The 4,604-nt window shown below is 49.7% G+C and overlaps 1 protein-coding gene across 1 annotated transcript in view; it reads right to left on the reverse strand.

The window, feature by feature from the left end:
* Positions 1-4,598, reverse strand: part of APMAP (adipocyte plasma membrane associated protein) — a 30,272-nt gene extending 25,674 nt beyond the window's left edge. Inside the window, exon 1 of the mRNA XM_010836356.1 lies at positions 4,586-4,598. The gene's annotated coding sequence lies outside the window, so the exon portion shown is untranslated. The remainder of the gene's footprint in view (positions 1-4,585) is intronic.
* Between the last annotated feature and the right edge of the window lie 6 nt (positions 4,599-4,604).

The raw sequence follows: 4,604 nt of genomic DNA on the forward strand, positions 1-4,604 counted from the left end.
AAGTCTGTCACTGTTTCCACTGTTTCCCCATCTATTTGCCATGAAGTGATGGGACCAGATGCCATGATCTTAGTTTTCTGAATGTTGAGTTTTAAGCCAACTTCTTCACTCTCCTCTTTCACTTTCATCAAGAGGCTCTTTAGTGCTTCTTCGCTTTCTGCCATAAGGGTGAAATCATCTGCATATCTGAGGTTATTGATATTTCTCCCGGGAATCTTGATTCCAGTTCGTGCTTCATCCAGACAGTGGCTACCATTCAATAAAACAGAGCCTCACCACTTCTACTGAATATTCATTGGAAGGACTGATGCAGTAGCTGAAACTCCAATACTTTGGCCACCTGATGGGAAGAACTAACTCCTTGGCAAAGACCCTTGGGAAAGGTTGAAGGCAGGAGGTGAAGGGGACGACAGAGGATGAGATGGTTGGATGGCATCATCAACTCGATGGACATGAGTTTGAACAAGCTCTGGGAGTCAGTGATGGACAGGGAAGCCTGGCGTGCTGCAGTCCATGGGGGTCGCAAAAAGTCAGACACGACTGAGTGACTGAACTGAACTGAACTCCACTCCTACCCCAACTCCTGCCCTTGGAGCTCTCTGACCCTCACCTTGACCCAGAAGCCCCTCTCGTCCCCTCCCCTATGAGACTCCCCCACACGCAAACCTGTCAGTGTCACCCACAAAGCTCAGGTGGCTCCTGCCACCTGACAGCCATATCAGTTTCCTTCATCAGCTTCAGCAACCTCCAAACCCGCTACATAACACAAACAAGGAAGTGAATTTTTAATTTTGGTTCATTTTAATTAATTTAGATTTAACTAGTTACATGCGGCCAAGTGACTGCCACATCAGACGGCATCCCCTGGGAGTCCACAAGCACTCCGTGACCACCTGCGCAAGTGCTGCAGGCAGCTCACCCCGAGAGCAGAGCAGTCAAGTGCCTGCCCTCCATGCAGCCTGGGGTGGGCAAGGCCAGACAAGCAGCAACCAGCACAGAGAGGAGCAGTGCCTCAGATTGGCAGAGGGTGGGGAGGGTTTGAAGCCCACGGACTCTGCACAGAGATTTCAGGAGAAGCAACTGGGCAGAGCCACGCAACCGAGGAAACAGGACTCAACGAGCTCCAGGCACAGGTGAGAGCCACACGACCCTGGGCACTGAGTCTGTAACTGGCAGGTGCACAGCTCCTGGAGGTGAGGTCAGAGAGCTCCTGACCCAGGCTCTGGGAGCACGATTATTGTAGCCCAAGGTTCATAAACTTTTTTGGCCGGCCCATCTCACTGCTGGCTCCTGTGAACTCAGAGTCAACTATAGTTCTGCGTCTGCTCTGTAACTGCCCGACCACACACTGCACTGTGCTCCATTGCGAAGTCGTGTCTGATTCTATGCAACCTCAGGGACTGTAGCCCACCAGGCCCCTCTATCCACAGGATTCTCCAGACAAGAATATTGGAGTGGGTTGCCATTTCCTTCTCCAGGGGAATCTTCCCAACACAAGGCTCGAGCCCGCGTCTCCTGCCTGCGTCTCCTACACTAGCTGGTGGATTATTCTTCACCACTTGAGCCACATGGGAAGCCCTGCACACCTGCACTATGTCCACTCATCTGAAGGACCCTTCATTTATCCAAACCATCTTCACCAACAAAGTGCTGCACAGGCCCATCCTACTCTCTTCAGTCTGTGCTGACACACCCCGGAAGGCCAGCCCCCTCCCTCCCAGGTGCCATCCGGGAGGTCAGCTTGCTTGCCCCAACCCCTACACCTGGAAGCCATCTCTACACCTGCACCCTCAGAGCCATGCCTGGGATGCACAGAATCTGACAACTACCAACGGCTCAGTCACAACTTACAAAATCCTGTTAAATGGGATTTACTGGGGCAAAATGTGGCGAAGGGTGTCCTCTAATAGCTTCTGCACACAAGACATCAAGGCCTCGAGGAACAAACTGAAGTCCCCACCCACACGCTCCATGAGATCAACACAGACCTGTGATTTCAAGCCCAAATCCACGAGAGACCGGAACCCTGGGTGCTGAGGTGATCCCTGGAACCTGAGACTCACGCACAATGGCCCAGTCCTTTCAAGTGACCACGCCCTGCATTGGTTCACTTTCCAGTCCTTTAAACCAGGGCTCCGAGACTGCAGGCATTGTTTTAGCACTGACACCAAATTGAAAACATGGTAAAAGAGCAATTTGAAAATACACACCCAGGGGAAGGGCTGAGAAAACTGTGGAATCCTGGCTCCCCACAACCTCATGAATTACAACAGCCCCAGCTGTCTCTCCCCACTGCCTCCCTTATGCTTCAGTCTTAAAAAGGAAAATGGACCTACGAGAGATTTTTAATTAGTCTGAAACCCTTTGGAAGCTTATTGAAAAAGAAGCTGGTAACTTTTCAACTCTTCACTCCTAAACAAGTACACATGGACATTAAACAGTTGTTCTCGCCTCTCAGACAGAACTATGTTCCCAAAGGGAAGGAATCCTTTCTGGGTTACAATCACTCTGTCAATAAACTTCTTAAACCTGTGGGGAAACTGATGCCAAATGACAATCATTAGAAACCTGGACTGGGGACTTCCCTGGTGGTCCAGTGGTTAACACTCTGCAATTCCACTTCAGGGGGCACAGGTTCAATTCCTGGACAAGGAACTAAGATCCTGCATGCCATGGCCAAAAAAAGATTACTGTTTAGATGCAGACACTCAACAACTTTGAAGTAGAACATTATCTCCAAAGCCTGATTTTAAAAATACACTTCCCATTGTCCAGAAGCCAATTCTGTCCTTCATTTGTGTTCCTGTCTCTTGCGACTCCATTCCTCTGTAACTTTACAAAAACCATGTCACTCACAAAGACTTCAATGGCCTCACCAGTAAAACAGAGCTAATGCCACCACTCATGCCAGAAGCCAGGAGACTGGGCAAGGTATCATTCAGTGTCCCATCCACTAAAATCTATTGTCCTACTTCTGTAAACTGAAGCAAATTTCCTGCTTCTGTAAATTGCCCTTTCTTTATTCTAAAGTTCAGCACATCTAAAGTTTACTATATAGCCATCACATTTCTATTTCCTTCAGATTCCTTTCCTTCACTCATTATACATAATACTTTCTTGTCTTAGATTGAACCCTCAAATTTTAAGGTAATCAAGATGACAATCAGATGAACTACTAGAAACCACTACAAAAGAAATGAAAACTAGAAAACTGAATGATAAAAATAAGAAAAAGCTAAAGAATCACAATATACACATAGGAAGGAAGGTGGGTGACAGGAAACAGACTTACAAAGACCCAGAAGAGGATCAAAGTAGAGAAGGGGAAACACAGGAAAGCCAAGAAAATGTCTTAAATCAACAGAGAGCAAAAGGCACCCAGGGGAAGACTAGCAACAGGTGAGGACTTTGGAACACAAAGTAACCCTGCCATTAAGGAGGAAATCCCAGAGAAACTGAAAAACAATTAACTCTGCCCCCTGCCCTGGGGCCTATAGGGCCCAGCTAAGAGTTGGGCCCATCCAACTACTGCCCTTGGGTGCTCAATGCCCTGTGCCTCATAGCAGACCCAGGCCGGCTGCCCACCGGTCTCCTGGGCACAAGTGTGCGGCAACGAGTGGGCACGGTTGCACAGCACTGCTAGTACCAGCCTGTCTGCTCTGAAGGCTCCTAAGTCATCAGCAGATGATCTCACAACATCCAGAGTCAAAAGGGTGACCGACTTGTCGTGGTCTGCCTGCGGTCAGCATTCAAAGTCCCACACCCTAGAATCCAGAGCAAAGCAGAATGGCCGGTCACCCCACAAAGAGGAGTGTATTCCCAACCTTTCCACTGGTCCCAGGACTCTTGCTAGTGAAAAAGTCTTCTCCGAAAATCGTGGATTTTTAGAGACCAAACACTCCTTTCTTTCATTAGCATCAGGGAATAAATTCAGTCTCTCTCAGCAAAAACTGTGCTGCATTCAGTATATACCACACCCAATGGCACGGCAAAAAATATCCCAATATTACCATCAACATATAAGTCAATCAGTTCCAAACTTTGAACCTGGGTCTATGTGGGGCCTCTTAGTTCTTAAAAACCTAAAGTTATGCCCCTCGGGGCACAAAGTTAAGAGGAGAATTTTCAGAACTTTAAAGGCTTATGCTTCAGTTTCTAGCTAACAAAGCAATGTATATTTACACTCGGGCAGGTTAGAAGAAGCGAAGTTGGGAGAAGATCTGATATACCCTTTATCAGGCACCAACGTCGCCGGAGCCCTATGCATGTCCGTCCCTACCGGGAAAACGTGCAAGGCTGGACCCTCACAGAAACTGCCCAACGACGTCCCTTCTGCTTCCTGCTCTTTCCGAGAAGGGCAGGTGCGGAAGCGGCTCCGCGGACGCCCCTGCGGCAAAGTGCCGCAGGGCCGAGGCCGGGGGGCTCTGGGGCCGGGCAATGACGCAGCGGCGGGGCCGAAGGGCCTCAGGTGCACCGCGCGGCGAGAGCCCGCTTCCACCCGCGAAGCAAGGCTGCCGAGGACTAAATGAGGCGCCAGCTGCTGTCGCCGCCTTGGGGGCACAGCCCCGCTCCAGGCCAGGCCTACCTGCCGCCCTTGGCCTCCG

The sequence above is a fragment of the Bison bison genome, unplaced genomic scaffold (assembly GCF_000754665.1).
Source record: "Bison bison bison isolate TAMUID 2011002044 unplaced genomic scaffold, Bison_UMD1.0 scf7180017864063, whole genome shotgun sequence".
NCBI lineage: Eukaryota > Metazoa > Chordata > Mammalia > Artiodactyla > Bovidae > Bison > Bison bison.